The sequence below is a fragment of the Kogia breviceps genome, chromosome 4 (assembly GCF_026419965.1).
Source record: "Kogia breviceps isolate mKogBre1 chromosome 4, mKogBre1 haplotype 1, whole genome shotgun sequence".
In the NCBI taxonomy this organism is placed as follows: Eukaryota; Metazoa; Chordata; class Mammalia; order Artiodactyla; family Physeteridae; genus Kogia; species Kogia breviceps.
The window spans coordinates 116397747-116417877 of NC_081313.1; the positions used below are offsets into that span (position 1 = coordinate 116397747).

The following is a 20131-nucleotide window of genomic DNA, read 5'->3' on the forward strand; positions in this document are numbered from 1 at the left end:
CGCACAGAAATGAAGACCCAACACAGCAAAAATAAAAAATAAATAAATGAGGCAGAAGGAAGTAACTGCCCTTTAAAAAAAAAAAAAAAGAAACTCAAGTACAGTTCCAGGAAACAGAGGAAGCAGTAAGACTAGACGAGAAAGATACTGCAGAGGACTGTCCCAAATTTTAAGACAATGGCATTTCTTTGAAAACACTCTTTAATTTCTGGGGTTTATTACCTATTCAGACTGGTCTTACCCCCAAATAATGAGGTTTTACCCTATTTGCTTCATTAAGAGAAGTAAGGCACAGGCTATAGTTATGATGCTCAGGATTTTTAAAATCCCAGCTTGAAATCAATATAATGGAGGGCAGTAACTTCAGGGGCTTTTTCCCCACTCCCATCCCCATTGCTACACTGAACCAGTTGCAAATCTCACAGGAAAGAGCCAACTTGAGCACAAAATCTGGGTCAGTGTATTTGACTATGCCCCTCTGACCTGCCCAAGGCCAGAAATGGGCATACAAATCAGAAGAAAGCTGTGACAAAGTCAAAGTCCCCTTAATGAGCTAATGGCTTCATGTCTGGCTGAAAAGCAGAAGGCAAGAGACAAGGAGGAACACATTGCCTCAGAGGGCTGCAGGCAGACTCTGGACCAGCCAGCCCTGCTCCATTAAAATCACCATATCAGACATTGCACAGGAAACAGAGCCCCCTAACTGGGGCAGCCAGTTAGAGAGAGCCTCAAAAAGGTGAGAACTAAGCTGAGTAAGGACAGAGATGGCAGAGAAGCTGCAAAATTCCTTGCTGTTCACAACTTTTAGTTATTTAGCATGAGCATGATCAGTGTGATTGATAGGAATAATAAGCCAACCAACAAACACAATGATGTGATGGTTAAGATCACACTTGCCCAGTCAGCATAACTTACCCTCTAACCAGGTCAGGAACTGGAAACTGCTGTTGCTGTCATCATTGATAATAATATATAGAGCACTTACACTGTACCAGAGGATGCACTTTCTGCAATTCTCAATTCAGTTACAAAAGTAGCTATTACTATTCCCATTCTACAGATTATAAAATCAAGGCTTGGAGAAAATAAGTAATTTGTTCACAATCTGAAATCTAATAAGTAAATAGCAGAGTAAGAAAAACCAAGTGAGCTGACCCATGAGTGGGTTTTTTTTTTCAATTGAAGTATAGTTGATTTATAATGTTGTGTTAGTTTCAGTATGTATGTATTTATTCTTTTTCAGATTCTTTTCCATTACAGGTTGTTTGTTTGTTTCGGCTTTGCCACACGGCATGCAGGATCTTAGTTCCCCAACCAGGGATCGAACCCGTGCCCCCTGCAGTGGAAGCACGGAGTCTTAACCACTGGACCGCCAGGGAAGTCTCTCCATTATAGGTTATTATGAGATACTGAATATAGTTCCCTGTGCTATACAGTAGGTCCTTGTTGTTCATCTGTTTTATACATAGTATGTGTACCTGTTAATCCCAAACTCCTAATTTATCCCTCCCTGCCCCTTTCCCCTCTGGTAACCATACATTTGTTTTCTATGTCTGTGAGTCTGTCTCTGTCTTGTAAATAGGTTCACTTGTATCATTTATTTTAGATTCCACATACAGGTGATATCATATGATATTTGTCTTTTTCTGTCTGACTTACTTCACTTAGTATGATCATATCTAGGTCCATCCATGTTGCTACAAATGACATTATTTCATTCTTTTTTATGGTTGAGTAATATTCCATTGTATATATATATATATAAAACACATCTACTTTATCCATTTATCTGTGTTGGGACACTTCGGTTGCTTCCATGTCTTGGCTACTGTAAACAGTGCTGCTATAAACATTGGACCCCTGAGTGGTTTTAAACTACCTGACATACCATTTATTCCTTCACTTTCTTTTTCTTTTAGAAATGTTTTAAAGGTTTGCTTGGATCACAAAATAAGGTCCACTGGTTCACTGGCTCCATTCTTTACAGAACACACAGCAGTCTGGCCTGGGAACTACTTCACTGTTTCTACAACAAGTGGAAACTTCAAATCTATTTCCTTTGGGATAAGAGCAAAAGGAAACACACTTCAATATAAACAGGAGAAAAATCAGGGCTTCCCTGGTGGCTCAGTGGTTGGGAATCCGCCTGCCAATGAAGAGGACATGGGTTCAAGCCCTGGACCAGGAGGATCCCACATGCCGCAGAACAGTGAAGCCCGTGCACCACAACTACTGAAGCCCACGAGCCTGGGGCCTGTGCTCCGCAACAAGAGAAGCCACTGCAATGAGGGGCATGTGTACTGCAGCAGGGGGTAGCCCCCGCTCACCACAGCTGGAGGGAGCCCATACACAGCAACGAAGACCCAACACAGCCAAAAATAAATAAATTAAATTAATAATTTTTTTTAAAATCAGCATGACAGGCAAAAACCTCACTGGTGAGAGTTGTAACATAATAAACAAGGCAGTCAGTGGAGGCAGGGCCTTCTCCCTCCCTAGAGATTTTTAACTGCAATAATATCATGCATCTTTACAAGGCTCTGAATAATTCTAGCAACATCTATGGCCATCTTCTGTGAGCTCTCTGGCTTGAGTCTTGGCTCTTCCACTAATACACTGGTGACCCTAAAAAAAAGTATATGGCCCATTTCACTTCTCTGGGGCTCCTTTTATCAGCAAAATAGAAACCAATGGAAAACAAAACTGAAGCACTGGGTGGTGACAGAACTAGAAGAGTACCTCCTCTTTACTCACCCAAGGAACCACAAACAGCCATCCCTTGGATCTGAACAAGACTCAGTCCTGATTTGCAATGAAACTGATATAAAGACCCCCTAGGATGATCTCTTCCAGCACAGAAATACAGTGAATTTAGACTTTAGCACCTGGGCCCAAGGGTGGAGACTTTGCTTCATGAATATAATCAAATTCAACCCTCATGAGTACGAGATGCGGAGGGTCACAAAATCAACCTTAAAATCCTTCCTAAGGAGCTGGCCTTCTATGCTTCCAATATCTGCTACTCACTGGATTCAAAGCATGACCAATCAATGTTTTCTGTATTGACTGTCCTACTTTACGTTTCTTCCACTGAACTAAAGCCTGCTAGTTTTCTACAGTTTAATTAGACAGATGCTACCTCCTTGGGAGGCTCATAGAAATGAGAGGCATAAGCATGAAACTATTCACAAATGTAAAGAGATGTCCATTTAAAAGTCCACTGGCATCAGCCTTCCTAACCAGACCTTTCGGATGCATCTCTCATTCTTCTTCCCGTTTCTAGAACTCCTCTTAAAAGACAGAAAGGGCAGGCAACTTGCAGAAAGGGAAGTGGCGAGACATGGATCAATTCACTGACTGCTGTATGTTTCTCTACCTGTGATGATAATAAGTGGTAATTAAAAGGCATAATCAAGAATACTTTCAGTCCAGCACTCCCTCTGGTGAGAGCACCAGAATCACAACTAACTGCTGAACAATCACTGACAGGAAGACACCGGAACTAACCAAAAAAGATACCCCACATCCAAAGACAAAGGAGAAGCCACAATGAGACGGTAGGAGGGGCTCATTCACAATAAAATCAAATCCCATAACTGCTGGGTGGGTGACTCACAAACTGGAAAACACTTATACTACAGAAGTCCACCCACTGGAGTGAAGGTTCTGAGCCGCATATCAGGCTTCCCAACCTGTGGGTCCAGCAATGGAAGGAGGAATTCCTAGAGAATCAGACTTTGAAGGCTAGAAGGATTTGATTGCAGGACTTCAACAGGACTGAGGGAAACAGAGACTCCACTCTTAGAGGGCAAACAAAAAGTAGTTTGCACATCAGGACCCAGGGGAAGGTGCAGTGACCCCATAGGAGACTGAACCAGACCTACCTGCTAGTGTTAGAGGGTCTCCGGCAGAGGCGAGGGGTGGCTGTGGCTCACCATGAGGACAAGGACACTGGAAGCAGAAGTTCTGGGAAGTACTCCTTGGAGTGAGCCCTCCCAGAGTCTGCCATTAGCCCAACCAAAGAGCCGGGTAGGGTAGTCTCTGGGTAGTCTCCGGTGTTGGGTTGCCTCAGGCCAAACAACCAACAGGGATGGAACCCAGACCCACCCATCAGCAGACAAGCAGATTAAAGATTTACTGAGCTCTGTCCACCAGAGCACCAGCCAGCTCTACCCACCACCAGTCCCTCCCATCAGGAAACTTGCACAAGCCTCTTAGATAGCCTCATCCACCAGAGGGCAGACAGCAGAAGCAAGAAGAACTACAACCCTGCAGCCTGTGGAACAAAAACCACATTCACAGAAAGATAGACAAATGAAAAGGCAGAGGGCTAAGTATAAGATGAAGGAACAAGATAAAACCCCAGAAAAACAAGTAAATGAAGTGGAGATAGGCAACCTTCCAGAAAAAGAATTCAGAATAATGAGTGAAGATGATCCAGGACCTTTGAAAAAGAATGGAGGCAAAGACTGAGAAGATGCAAGAAATGTTTAACAAAGACCTAGAAGAATTAAAGAACAAACACCTAGAAGAATTAAAGAACAAACAGATGAACAATACAATAACTGAAACAAAAAATACACTAGAAGGAATCAATAGCAGAATAACTAAGGCAGAAGAACGGATAAGTGATCTGGAAGACAGAATGGTGAAATTCACTGCTGCAGAACAGGATGAAAAAAAATAATGAAAAGAAATGAAGACACCCTAAGAGATCTCTGGGACAACATTTAATGCACCAACATTCGCATTACAGGGGTCCCAGAAGGAGAAGAGAGAGAGAAAGGACCAGAGAAAATATCTGAAGAGATTATAGTCAAAAACTTCCCTAACATGGGAAAGGAAATAGCCACCCAAGTCCAGGAAGCTCAGAGAGTCCCAGGCAGGGTAAACTCAAGGAGTAACATGCCAAGACACACAGTAATCATATTGACAAAAATTAAAGACAAAGAAAAATTATTGAAAGCAGCAAGGGAAAAATGACAAATAACATACAAGGGAACTCCCATAAGGTCAACAGCTGATTTCTCAGCAGCAACTCTACAAGCCAGAGGGAGTGGCATGATATATTTAAAGCGATGAAAGGGAAGAAATTACAACCAAGATTACTCTACCTGGCAAGGATCTCATTCAGATTCGATGGAGAAATCAAAAGGTTTACAGACAAGCGAAAGCTAAGAGAATGCAGTACCACCAAACCAGCTCTACAACAAATGCTAAAGGAACTTCTCTAAGTGGGAAACACAAGAGCAGAAAAGGACCTACAAAAACAAACCCATAACAATTAAGAAAACGGTAATAGGAACATACATATCAATAATTACCTTAGGGGCTTCCCTGGTGGCGCAGTGGTTGAGAATCCGCCTGCGGATGCAGGGGACACGGGTTTGTGCCCCGGTCTGGGAAGATCCCACATGACGCGGAGCGGCTGGGCCCGTGAGCCATGACCGCTGAGCCTACGCGTCCGGAGCCTGTGCTCCACAAAGGGAGAGGCCACAACAGTGAGAGGCCCGCGTACCACCAAAAAAAAAAAAAACAATTACCTTAAATGTGAATGGATTAAATGCTCCAACCAAAAGACACAGTCTTGCTAAATGGATACAAAAGGAAGACCCATATATATGCTGTCTACAAGAGACCCACTTCAGACCTAGGGACACATACAGACTGAAAGTGAGGGGATGGAAAAAGGTATTTCATGCAAATGGAAATCAAAGGAGAGCAATACTCATGCCAGATATAATAGACTTTAAAATAAAAAATGTTACAAGAGACAAGGAAGGACACTACATAATGACCAAGGGATCAATCCAAGAAGATATAACAATTATAAATATATATGCACCCAACATAGGAGCACTTCAATACATAAGGCAACTGCTAACAGCTGTAAAAGGGGAAATTGACAGTAATACCATAATAGTGAGGAACTTTAACACCTCACTTACACCAATGGACAGATCATCCAAACAGAAAATTAGTAAGGAAACACAAGCTTTAAATGACACAATAGCCGAGACAGATTTTTTTAATTCCTGATTAGCTATTTTTTATTTCTTGCTTGCTTGCTTGCTTGCTTTCTGGCTGCTTTGGGTCTTTGTTTATTTACAGGAAGCCCCAACCAGATAGATTTAATTGATATTTATAGGATATTCCATAAAAAAAAATCAGATTAGGGTTTCCCTGGTGGCGCAGTGGTTAAGAATCCGCCTGCCAATGCAGGGGACATGGGTTCGAGCCCTGGTCTGGGAAGATCCAACATGCTGTGAAGCAACTAAGCCCATTGCCACAACTTCGACCCTGCACTCTGGAGTCCATGAGCCACAACTACTGAGCCCATGTGCCACAACTACTGAAGCCTGTGCGCTTAGAGCCCGTGCTCCACAACAAGAGATGACACCGCAATGAGAAGCCCACACACCGCAACAAAGAGTAGCCCCAGCTCACCGCAACTAGAGAAAGCCCTTGTGCAGCAATGAAGACCCAGCGCAGCCAAAAATAAAATAAATGAATACATTTATTTTTTTTTAAACCCAGAAGATTACACTTTCTTCTTAAGTGCACATGGAACATTCTCCAGTTTAGATCACATCTTAGGTCACAAATCAAGCCTCAGCAAATTTAAGAAAACTGAAATCAAATCAAGCATCTTTTCTGACCACAACACTATGGGACTAGAAATCAATTACAAGGAAAAAAAAGTAAAAAACACAGACACCTGGAGGCTAAACAATACATTACTAAATAACCAACAGATCACTGAAGAAATAAAAGAGGAAATCAAAAAATACCTAAAGACAAATTACAACAAAAAAACAATGATCCAAAACCTATGGGATGCAGCAAAAGCAGTTCTAAGAGGGAAGTTTATAGCAATACAAGCCTACCTCAACAAGAAAAATCTCAAATAAACAATCTAACCTTACACCTAAAGGAAGTAGAGAAAGAACAAACAAAACCCAAAAGTTAGCAGAAGGAAAGAAATCATAAAGCTCAGAGCAGAAATAAATGAAATAGAAACAAAGAAAACAATAGCAAAGATAAATAAAACTAAAAGCTGGTTCTTTGAGAAGATAAACAAAATTGATAAACCATTAGCCAGACTCATCAAGAAAAACAGGGAGAGGACTCAAATCAGGAAAATTAGAAATGAAAAAGGAGAAGTTACAACAGACACCAAAGAAATACAAAGCATCCTAAGAGACTACTACAAGCAACTCTATGCCAATAAAATGGACAACCTGGAAGAAATGGACAAATTCTTAGAAAGGTATAGCCTTTAAAGACTGAACCAGGAAGAAATAGAAAATATGAACAGACCAATCACGAGTAATGAAATTGAAACTGTGACTAAAAATCTTCCAACAAACTAAAGTCCAGGAGCAGATGGCTTCACAGGCGAATTCTATCAAACATTTAGAGAAGAGCTAACACCTATCCTTCTCAAACTCTTCCAAAATATATGAGAGGGAAGAACACTCCCAAACTCATTCTATGAGGCCACCATCACCCTGATACCAAAAACAGACAAAGATACTACAATAAAAGAAAATTACAGACCAATATCACTGATGAATATAGAAGCAAAAATCCTCAACAAAATACTAGCAAACATTATCCAACAACACATTAAAAGGATCATACACCATGATCAAGTGGGATTTATCCCACGGATGCAAGGATTCTTCAATATATGCAAATCAATCAATGTGATATACCATATTAACAAATTGAAGAATAAAAATCATATGAACATCTCAATAGATGCAGAAAAAGCTTTTGACAAAATTCAACATCCATTTATGAAAAAAACTCTCCAGAAAGTGGGCATAGAGGGAACCTACCTCAAAATAATAAAGGTCATATATGACAAAACCACAGCAAACATCATTCTCAATGGTGAAAAATTGAAAGCATTTCCTCTAAGATCAGGAACAAGACAAGGATGTCCACTCTCGTCACTATTATTCAACATAGTTTTGGAAGTCCTAGCCACAGCAATCAGAGAAGAAGAAGAAATAAAAGGAATCCAAATCGGAAAAAAAGAAGTAAAACTGTCACTGTTTGCAGATGACATGATACTATACATAGAGAATCCTAAAGATGCCACCAGAAAACTACTAGAGCTAATCAATGAATTTGGCAAAGTTGCAGGATACAAAATTAATGCACAGAAATTCTTGCATTCCTATACACTAATGATGAAAAATCTGAAAGAGAAAACACTCCCATTTACCACTGCAACAAAAAGAATAAAATACCTAGGAATAAACCTACCTAGGGAGACAAAAGACCTGTATGCAGAAAATTATAAGACATTGATGAAAGAAATTAAAGATGATACAACAGATGGGAGAAATATACCATGTTCTTGGATTAGAAGAATTAATACTGTGAAAATGACTATACTACCCAAAGCAATCTACAGATTCAATGCAATCCCTATCAAATTACCAATGGCATTTTTTACAGAACTAGAACAAAAAAAATCTTAAAATCTGTATGGAGACACAAAAGATGCGGACTAGCCAAAGCACTCTTGAGGGAAAAAAAACGGAGCTGGAAGAATCAGACTCCCTCACTTCAGACTATACTAGAGAGCTACAGTAATCAAGACAATATGGTACTGGCACAATAACAGAAATATCGATCAATGGAACAGGATAGAAAGCCCAGAGATAAACCCAAGTACCTGTGGTCAACTAATCTATGACAAAGTAGGCAAGGATATACAATGGAGAAAAGACAGTCTTTTCAATAAGTGATGCTGGGAAAACTGGACAGTTACATGTAAAAGAATGAAATTAAAACACTCCCAAACACCATACACAAAAATAAACTCAAAATGGATTAAAGACCTAAATGTAATATCGGACACTATAAAACTCTTAGAGGAAAACATAGGAAGAACACTCTTTGACATAAATCACAGCAAGATCTCTTTTGATCCACCTCCTAGAGTAATGGAAATAAAAACAAAAATAAACAAATGAGACCTAATGAAACTTAAAAGCTTTTGCAAAGCAAAGGAAACTACAAACAAGACGAAAAGATAACCCTCAGAATGGGAGAAAATATTTGCAAACGAATCAACGGACAAAGGATTAATCTCCAAAATATATAAACAGCTCATGCAGCTCAATATTAAAAAAAAAAAAAAACCCAATCCAAAAATGGGCAGAAGACCTAAATAGACATTTCTCCAAAGAAGACATACAGATGTCCAAGAAGCACATGAAAATCTGCTCAACATCACTAATTATTAGAGAAATGAAAATCAAAACTACAATGAGGTATCACCTCACACCAGTTAGAATAGGAATCATCAGAAAATCTACAAACAACAAATGCTGAAAAGGGTGTGGAGAAAAGGGAACCCTCTTGCACTGCTGGTGGGAATGTAAATTGATACAGCCACTATGGAGAACAGTATGGAGGTTCCTTAAAAAGCTAAAAATAGAATTACCATATGACCCAGCAATCCCACTACTGGACATATACCCAGAGAAAACCATAATTCAAAAAGACACATGCACTGCAATGTTCACTGCAACACTATTTACAATAGCCAGGTCATGGAAGCAACCTAAATGTCCATCGATAGAGGAATGGATAAAGAAGATGTGGTAGATATATACAATGGAATATTACTCAGCCATGAAAAGGAACGAAATTGAGTCATTTGTTGAGACATGGATGGATCTAGAGACTGTCATACAGAGTGAAGTAAGTCATAAAGAGAAAAACAAATATCGTATGTTAATGCATGTGTGTGGAACCTAGAAAAATGGTACAGATGAACTGGTTTGCAGGGCAGAAATAGAGACACATATGTAGAAAACAAACGTATGGACACCAAGGGGGGAAAGTGGCGTGTGGGTGGTGGTGGTGGGATGAACTGGGAGATTGGGATTGACATATATACAGTAATATGTATAAAATGGATAACTAATAACAACCTGCTGTATAAAAAAATAAATAAAATCTAACAATTTTTTTTTAAATGCTTTCAGTCAAGACAGCCAGCAGGCAGACCTCATAAACATACCCCTTCCCATTTCTGTGTAGATATGACATGTGACATGGGCTAAACATCAGACACTACCCAAAGGCTCCAATTTCTAGACCAGGAACACGTGGGCTCAGCTGTAAGCAAGGCCAAGGAGGCACCAGAGAAGCAAATGTAAAGAATAAATTCAACTCCTGCCTCTTTGGAGAAGTCCAAGTAAAAATATCCCTCCTACCTCCACTCATATTCCATTTCTTTCCGAATCTCTTAACATCATTAGGCTTTGAGGCAGACAGTATGGAATAATTTCAGAAAAGGACAAACAACTTCTGCTCTGAATTATTAAGAATATCCATAAGCAAAAAATAAATATCATTCTTACTAATCCTCATGCTTACAAACATCTAATGGCCAAGGAGTTTACTGGGCCTGCTACACCCATTTGTTTATACCCTGTACATAACATGCTCAGTGATTAGAAACAGCTCTGCTAGTTGGAAAATGGAACTAGTAAGGACAAATCCACAGCTTTGACCCTCCTAAAAGCCAGCTAGCTCCAATCTTTCCATGACGGCCATTAGCTAGAGCCAGCCATCTCATAAGAGGCCCAAACAGGAGAGGGTAACAAAGGCACTATCCCTAAGGCATCTGCAACATGTAAGACGTCACTCAGTGACCTCTTCAACAGCAGGAACTCTCTTTTCACAACATTTTTCATTGGGCTTGGCACCTAGTAGGGCCTTGAGAAAATAAGTTGAATGGTTGATTATCCTGCTGATGATTGCACAGCAATCAGGGGATGAGGAGTGGGGATGGGCAGCAGAATCAACAAAAATAGCTCTAGAATCAGAACTGGATTTAAAGACTGACTACACCAAACTTTTTGACCTTGACCAAATCACTTAACCTCACTAAGCTTCAGTTACTTCATTGGTAAAATGGGGATAATACCAACTATCTTACAAGGTTGATGTGAGGACTGAATGAGATAATATTCTCCTGCTTTCACGAGTTTGGTGTTTGAGGTGTTGAAAAAGCTTATGGTAACAGCTGGAATTTCTAGATAGAAAACAAGCCTTGTTGACAGTATTAGTGAGACAATATAGGATAAGACCATGCCTTCTCAATGAGGGCAAAATCACCCCCAAAGGGGTGAAAATTGACTCTTGGGGAAGAAAAAATCTTAGATATTATAACAGTTTGTGGCCCTCCAAAGAGCCACAGTACATAAACAGATACACAGTACATCTGTGGTATTAAAATTCCACTGACTAGAGACAGGGGGGGCAATTAGGGGAAAAAAATGTCTCAAAAGGTGCTAATGAAAAAAGGTTGAGAAACACTTGATTAGATGTCCAAAGGGACAACCCAGTTTCCTCAAGAACCTGGTCATACAGGCACCCTAATCTTGCACTTCTGGCCTCCAGAACTGTGGGAAATAAGTGTTTGTAACTTAAACCACCCAATCTATGGTATTCTGTTATAGCAGCCATAATTGACTAAGTCACTTCTCAATGCCTCAAATAGTGCCTAGGACACTATTAGGAGAATGAGGGCAGACATGGCCAGCCAACATAACCACACCCTCGTCTATCAGTCTGGGCTAAACATAGTTCGGTTGCTCCTGGATTCTCACTATCTCCAAGGTAGAAAATTGCACAAGTGAGGATGTTTACAGGTTTACACAAGTTTACAGGTGTAAACTCTTCACAAATCAGGAAAATTCTGACAGGTTCTTCACATGTGTCCTGAACAGCTTGACTCTTTTATGAGGTTTTTATCCCAAAGACAAACTCAATTACTGTTGAAGCTAGTAATCAGGGGTTACCAACAGCCCCACCTGAATAACAACAGGCTATCCTCCCCCTACTCAGCAGTAAAACCCTTGGTGAAAGTAAATAAAGAAAAGGGCAGGATATTCCTTCCTTATAATTAAAATAAGAAGCTCTATGTTATGGAAGACTAAGGCTTGCAGCTTAAAGCTGACTCAGAGAAGGATAAAGCATTCATCCTTGCTCAGAAAGAGAAAAGATTAGCTCCACAAGGACAGGTCTCCAAATTGACACCAAATCCAGGCATTAGAGATTCCTGTGCTACAGAGCGTGATCTAAGCACCAGCTGAGGCCCCAGAGAAAAATCCCCAGGAATCCACAACCAAGGGGCTGGCATTGTAAGAATGTTCAGATTAGCTCTCCTGAAAAGAGGCTTACTCCAAGAAACTGGCAGTGGCCTCCGCAGCACAGCTTCACTCAGGAAAGGATAGAAAATGAATGAAAAATAGAACTACCATACAACCCAGCAATCCCACTACTGGGCATATACCCTGAGAAAACCATAATTCAAAAAGAGTCATGTACCACAATGTTCATTGCAGCTCTATTTACAATATCCAGGACATGGAAGCAACCTAAGTGTCCATCAACAGATGAATGGATAAAGAAGATGTGGCACATACATACAATGGAATGTTACTCAGCCATAAAAAGAAACGAAATTGAGTTATTTGTAGTGAGGTGGATGGACCCAGAGTCTGTCATACAGAGTGAAGTTAAGTCAGAAAGAGAAAAACAAATACCGAATTGGGAGACTGGGATTGACATGTATACAATGATGTGTATAAAATGGATGACTAATAAGAACCTGCTGTATAAAAAAAAAATTAAATTAAATTTTAAAAAAACAACAAACACCCAATCATGAGTACCATTAACTGAGACCACTCCCTGGCTCTACATTTTCTAAACTATAAAACGGGTGTAAGAATATCTACACCCCATAAAAAAAAAAAGAAAAGAAAAAAGAATACCGTATGCTAACACATATATATGGAAACTTAAAAAAAAAAAAAAAAAGGGTTCTGAAGAACCTAGGGGCAGGACAGGAAGAAAGACAGAGACGTACAGAATGGACCTGAGGACATGGGGAATGGGAAGGGGAAGCTGGGACGATGTGAGGGAGTGGCATAGACATATATACACTACCAAATGTAAAACAGCTAGTGGGAAACAGCCGCATAGCACAGGGAGATCAGCTCTATGCTTTGTGACCACCTAGAGGGGTGGGATAGGGAGGGTGGGAGGGAGACGCAAGAGGGAGGGGATATGGGGATATATGTATAACTGATTCACTTTGTTATACAGCAGAAACTAACACAACATTGTAAAGCAATTATACTCCAATAAAGATGTTTAAAAAAAAGAAAATGAATGACGAAAAAGACAAGAGGCAGGATGAGAAGGTCAGAGCATGAATCCACAAACATAAAAGAAATAACAATTAGAAGGCATCCACCTATTTGGAAAAAGGCACAACTTGCCTTTACAAACGCTCCTGTCTTTTCGAATATTCTCATTTATAGCAAATCTTCATTCTTTGAGGGTGAAAACAGTTATTGCATTCCTATGTCCCAAGAGCTTTCATATGTACTACCTCATTTAACCACTCTTTAAAATATTATTCCCATTTTTATCCACTGGAAAAACCAACCCTAAGAGGTGAAACAACTTGTCCAAGGTCATATGGCTTAGAAGAAATAGATTCAGAATCAAAACTCATATTCAGGGAATTCCCTGGCAGTCCAGTGGTTAGGACTCTGCCCTTCCACTGCCGAGCACGCATGTGCAATCCCTGGTAGGGGAACTGAGACCCCACAAGCCTAGCCGCGTAGCCAAAAAAAAAAAAAAAAAAAAAAAAAAAAAAACTCATGTTCACCACTATGTCCATTTCAAATGAACTGTTAATTCATCTGAAGTCAAGGGACAAGATTGCTTACCCATGCCATTTGGGGTTTAAAAAAAAAAAAAGTATGGTATCATGTATTAATCAAACTGACCTCTCATGGTTCAAAAATGTCTCTGTCAGAGTTGGATTTTCAAAACTACTTTGTACAAAGCCATATCAAAAAAAGAATTCTTTTAATATGGGAATTCCCTGGCAGTCCAGTGTTTAAGACTCCACACTTCCAATGCAGGGGACACAGGTTCAATCCCTGGTCAGGAAACTAAAATCCCATATGCCGTGTGGCATGGCCAAAAAAGCCAAAAACAAAAAACAAAGGCCATATCACTTAAATAATGCCACCCTCAACCCCCTCCACTTGTACCTACACGTACCATTCTAAAGGAGAAGGAGGCTCAGTAAGAATTAAGTTCTGGCATGTTTATTTCAAACCCTTTTTTTTTTACTTTCAGTTTCACTTCATTATCCTTTTCTCCTGTCAATGAAACACACCAGGGCTCAAAATTGGCCTCTGCAGAGACGTAATATGGTATTCAAAGACAGCAGGAAAGGTGAAGAAAGCAGGAATCAGAGGACAAGGCAATTTCACACTCCTGAGCTACCACATCCCTACTAACATACTCCCCATTCCCATAGTCTGTAAAATGGGGGCAATAAATCTTTTCTGTTGCCAATTTCATGAGAACAGCACATGTAGTAATTAGCTGATAAAATTCACCAAACACCCAAAACACCAAAAGAAAGGTAAAAATAAATCTGGCGTGGCAACACCTTTAAAACCCAAGGGCCATGTTCTCAACTGAAGCCACAGACCAAGTCCTGATCCATTTTAAACAAACATCAATCCTAATATCCTCATGTCCTGACTCCCATCAAAATCCTATCCAATCTCCAAATCTGGCTATAGTTTTATCATAAAAGAAAGGAGCTTGGGTGGGTTGGGAGCTAAAAAGACACACAGATACAAAACACATCTTTCACACTGTCAAAACAAACACTGTGTTTATAAAAATCAATTTCTTCTCTTAGCAAACATGGAGGATTCATTCTTTGCCTGCCTAACTAGTCTGGGTTTAATCTAACCCCCTCAATCCCCCAAAGCAGTTTGCCTTTTTGTTTTGTTTTATTTAGGCCGGAAAGCCAGCTGGACTTGAATCGAGGCCAAGCATTTTAAAATATTAGAAAATTGATCTTACATATGAATTTTTTTTAATAATTATTATTTTTTAAGGCATCAAACAGCCCTCTAGCTCTAGTGCAAAGGAAGCCCCCACTGGCCTCTTAGGTGTTAGGCATTTCCTGACTCCTTGTTTTTCCCACATGGGGCTCATATTTCAAATGATTTTCTCCTGCCTTCTGTAGCAGAGAATTTCAAAGCGAGGATTTCCAGACCACCTAAATCAGAACCACCTGGGAAGGATTGCAGGTGCCCATGCCCCACTTTACCCAAAATTCCTGTAAGTAAAACCCAGGGATATGCACAACCTTCTGGGTGATTTGAAACACACCGAAGTCTCTAACCCCTACTTTAAAGGCAAGTATTTCATCTACCAGGGCAAAGGATAACACAAGACAGGAGTGGAAATACGACGCGGGTAGGGCTCAATTCCACATGGTGAAGAGACACCAGAATGTCAACATTGGAGCAGCTGGACAAATGCAGAAACTGAGGCCGGGAAAAGGGAACAGGGAAGGGAACTAAAACAGATGCGAAGCCAAAAGCCCGTCTCGGATCCCCACGGCCTCCTTCCCTGGCCTTTAAGCAGGGTTACGGGAGACGTTTTGCGTGGCAAAAGTAGGGAAGGCAGCCTTGGGCTGAGCGGCCAGGTCTGCGGAAACTAGTGAGGAGCCCACAGCCCCCTTGTACGTCCCGCTTCGCAGACACTAGGGGGGCGATATGTAGGGACCCCACAACAGTGCTGGGAAGGCGCCGGGGCCTCTGGCGGGAGGAGACCCGGGCAGCGCCCTGAGCCCCCAACCCAGGCCCAGGGCCGGGCGGCCCTCACCGCCCCTACCTTCGGCTTCCAGCCCGGCAGCCGAGGGGCAGACACAACCCCCACAATTCCAGGCGGCCGCAGCGACAACCAGCTCCCCGTACGCAGACGCAGCGGCCACCGTAAGAAGCCGTGAGCGCGCGGTTATTATGTCACTCGCCTCCTCGCCCAACTGTCGTCTTCCAGACAGCGTACAGCCGCCTCACTCTCCTTCAAGCACTCGGAGTTGCCAGCCCCACCCCTCCCTCCTTCTGTTAAGTCCCGCCCCCTAGCGTCTATCTGAGCAAACTTCCTGGAACTTATTTACCCCAGTATCCCTCCGCCAGCGTGAAGTACCCGCGAGCCTGGTTTTGCTGCTAAACCAGAGCTTAACTTCTTTCTAGCGGAAGGATCATCAGAAAGAAGTAAGAAGTGGTGATCAAGCGGTTAAGACTCCGGGCTTCCAATGCAGGGTTCAAGGGTTCGATTCCTGGTTGAGGAATTAAGATTTCCACAAGACACATAGCGCAGCCAAAAAGAAACCAGAGGTGGTAGGGAGTGAAAAATCAAACTGGTGTGACTCAATTGGGATAAAGCAGTAAGGAGTCTGAAGCAATAAACAGTCCTTTGAAAATTTATGCAGAATAGGGCACCTGCAAGTCACCTACTTTATATACTTATGTAATGTGTGAATTGACAACGACCAGTTATTTTAAAAATAAAAGTCACCAGCAGCTCTAATTCCGTTCTACCACTGAATATCTTACTTATATATGCCAGGTGTTGCATATACATTATATTTACTTCTTATAACTTGTTTTTTTTTTTGGCTGCGTTGGATCTTTGTTGCTGAACGCGGGCTTTCTCTAGTTGCGGCGAGCGGGGGCTACTCTTCGTTGCAGTGCACGGGCTTCTCGTTGCGATGGCTTCTCTCATTGTGGAGCATGGGCTCTAGGCGTGCAGCCTTCAGTAGTTGTGGCTCGCGGGCTCTAGGGCGCAGGCTCAGTTCTTGTGGCGCACGGGCTTAGTTGCTCCACGGCATGTGGGATCATCCCAGACTAGGGCTCAAACCCGTGTCCCCTGCATTGGCAGGTGGATTCTTAACCACTGCGCCACCAGGGAAGGCCCTCATAACTTCTTAAGATCAGAACTGTCACCCCCTTTTTCTAGATGGGGAAGCTGTGGCTCAAAGAGGTTGAAAGACTTATACAACTTCATACAATCCGAAAGTGCTGTAACTGGGAATTTAAGTCAAAGAAAGGATAATCTAAAAAATAAGAGCAAACAATCAACCTATCTGTGGAGTTCCTTTCCCTTTTCCATGTATTATGTGAGCTTCTAGAAGTTAATCTACTTTCTTGATTATGTTTACTTCAAGCAGATGGAAGATTGACTTCACAACCATAAACAAACTTTGGTTAGTAGCCTGGGAAGAGAGAACAAGCCCCTAGGCTTCAGTGAGTAGTGCCACCTTGTTAGAAAAACCTACATAAGATACTTCCCTGGGACTGGGTGGGAAAGGACGGAACAGCTCAATTTTCCCACGGAACACCCAGGAAGCTGGTGAGAATAGCTGGGCCCAGGAATAATTCTAGTTTGTGTCACTGCCTAGTACCATGAGGACAGATAATAAATGTTCAACAAGTATTTATTGCATCAGTGATACATTGCAGAGTGAACATATAAATTACAATTGATCCTGACACGAGTTATAAAAAAGATATTAATAAAGTACTACAAGAGTAAGATGCTTAAAAATAGAATAACTCAAATCTCAGAATTCATACTTAAATGCATGAGCCAAGACAAGAGTCCAGCTGGACACAGAGCTGCCAACACTCACAGGAGCCTGGCTTCCTTCTTGGGGCAGATCTCACCAGCTCAAATATGTGCAGAAGGAAAATTCTGTGTCCCCCCAGTCCCCAAACCTCTAAAAGCCCTGATTGAGAACCGCTTCCCAGGGGAACTAGCTCCAAGCTCAAGCCTGTTGAGCTGCTAAAATCAGAGTGCAGGGCTGGGCCTAAGCAGATTGCCTCTACTCTTGTGGCCCCCAAACAAGGAGGACCACTGTAAAGGTGGAAAGTTTGAAATCCAAGGATCAGATTGGGTGGTGGGATCACGTTGGTCTCTTCTCTGTTTCCGAGTATTACTCCTGGAATTGAGCGGAAACAAGTTTTAAATTTCCTTTTCAATAAGTAAACAACAACTAAAAAGCCTTCTGTCCCTTACAGCTCTGTTGGAGAGCTTCCAAGTTCCCTCTTCCCCTCCCCAGAAGAGCAAAACCTTGGAAAGGTAAAGAGCCTGGGGAACCACCTTCAACCTTGCCACCATCAATTAAAGGAAACCACAGCACCCACCCCCAGAGCCCTGGCTAGGCAGAGATTTATATGATCAATCTGGCCTACCTCAACAAGCAAAATGTGTTAATAGATCATTTCTACTCTGATCAGACTTTCTCAATTAATCTCCAACAAGCCTGATACCCAGTTGTGTGAAAGCATTCCTGGCATCAGGAATTGGCTCCCTGCTCTCTCTGGATGGCCCTAGAATGTTGAGTGTGGGGAGCCAGAGCCCTAGCTCTCTGTCTCACCACCCTATTGTCCTGCCCCCTCTTCTCTGTGTACCCCCCAATCCCAGCTCTCAACCATACACTTTATTTTTTTAAATTTATTTTATTTATTTGGTTGCACCAGGTCTTAGTTGCAGCAGGTGGGCTCCTTAGCTGTGGCATACAAACTCCTAGTTGCTACATGCATGTGGGATCTAGTTCCTTGGCCAGGGATCGAACCCGGGCCCCCTGCATTGGGAGCACAGAGTCTTAACCACTGCACCACCAGGGAAGTCCCTCACCATACACTTTAATTTTTTTTAACATCTTTATTGTAGTATTACTGTTTTACAATAGTGTGTTAGTTTCTGCTTTACAACAAAGTGAATTAGTTATACATATACATATGTTCCCATATCTCTTCCCTCTTGCGTCACCCTCTCTCCCACCCTCCCTATCCCACCCCTCTAGGTGGTCACAAAGCACAGAGGTGATCTCCCTGTGCTATACGGCTGCTTCCCACTAGCTATCTAATTTACATTTGGTAGTGTATATATGTCCCTGCCACTCTCTCACTTCATCACAGCTTACCCTTCCCCCTCACCATATCCTTAAGTCCATGCTCTAGTAGGTCTGCCTCACCATACACTTTAAATCCTGCTGCCAGGAATCACTTCTGAACTCCAGACATTTTATTTACTTGAATATGAGCACCATGCTGCATGCGGTAAGGATACATCTCTGATACTATCCCACCTGTTCTTACCATCAAAGAGCTCAGAGTCAGATGAGAGACACAGAAATGTAAACAGATCAAATCAACACAGTACAGCAAGGGCCATAAAACAGAAATATTAACAAAGAGCTATAAGTTCACACTGCTGTCTATCTTTCCAGATCCCTTACGTGAATAAAACTTTTTCACATTCATTATCTTGTTTGCTTCAGACAGCCCTATCAGGCAGATGGGGCCAATTTTTATCCCCATTTTACAAGTAAAAGAAAAACTCTTCTCTCTGAACTCTTCAGATCTGTGCTGTCCAACACAGTAGCCAATAGCCACATGCAGTATTTAGATTTAAATTAATTAAAATTAAATAAAATTTTAAGTTCATTTCCTTAGTCACACCAGTCACATTTCAAGTGCTTAAGAGCCACATGTGGCTAATGTCTACCACAATGGACAGTGCAGATTATGAAACATTTCCATCATCGCTAAAAGCTCTGTTGGAAAACAGTGCTTTCGAGGTCCTGAGAGGCTGAGAGTCAGTGCAAGGGCAGGAGTGTGAAGCTAGAGAGAGCTCTCTGCGTTCCCAGAAAAGCTAAATTGAGCTGCCAACATGGAAGAAGCAAGAAGCTAAGAGCAAGAAGCTGAGGGGCACTGCCGAGGAGACCAAGAGGAACTGGCCATCTGAACCAGGGTCCTCTACTACCTGTGCTACACTCAGATGGAGTAGGTGGCAGCAGCTAAGGCAGGGCAAAGATGAGATGACCTCTGCCCTGGGACCGGGCACACTTGAGCCCATCAGCAGCTTCCTTGGTGCCAGTCAGGAATTCTAGGTCTCTCTATCCCAGGAGACATCAACGACTCCAGTGTCTATGCTTTGCTCAGGTGCATTTCTGAAGGCCTCAGTAGCAGAAAAGGAAAAATTAAAAAACAGTGTTTTCAGCCCCTGAGAAAGGGATGTGAGGCCTCTGGATGGCAGCCTCCCACCTGCTAGAAGGCTTTGGCATCTCCACGGGGTTTTGGCCAGAAAAAGGTAAGTAAATTTAAGTTGCACTTGCTTTCAGCTAAACAGGCCTCTCTGGTTCAAAGGGAAAGCACGCAAAAGAAGAGACTCAGAAGACAGACAAGATTCAAAG

At 41.8% G+C, this 20131-nt stretch overlaps 1 protein-coding gene across 3 annotated transcripts in view; it reads right to left on the reverse strand.

Annotated features, from left to right (window-relative positions):
- Positions 1 to 16022, reverse strand: part of SIL1 (SIL1 nucleotide exchange factor) — a 263273-nt gene extending 247251 nt beyond the window's left edge. The window contains exon 1 of one of the 3 annotated variants that reach the window (XM_059061294.2): positions 15763 to 16022. The gene's annotated coding sequence lies outside the window, so the exon portion shown is untranslated. The remainder of the gene's footprint in view (positions 1 to 15762) is intronic. The other 2 variants (XM_067031732.1, XM_059061298.2) reach the window with 2 other exon arrangements.
- Positions 16023 to 20131: the final 4109 nt, after the last annotated feature.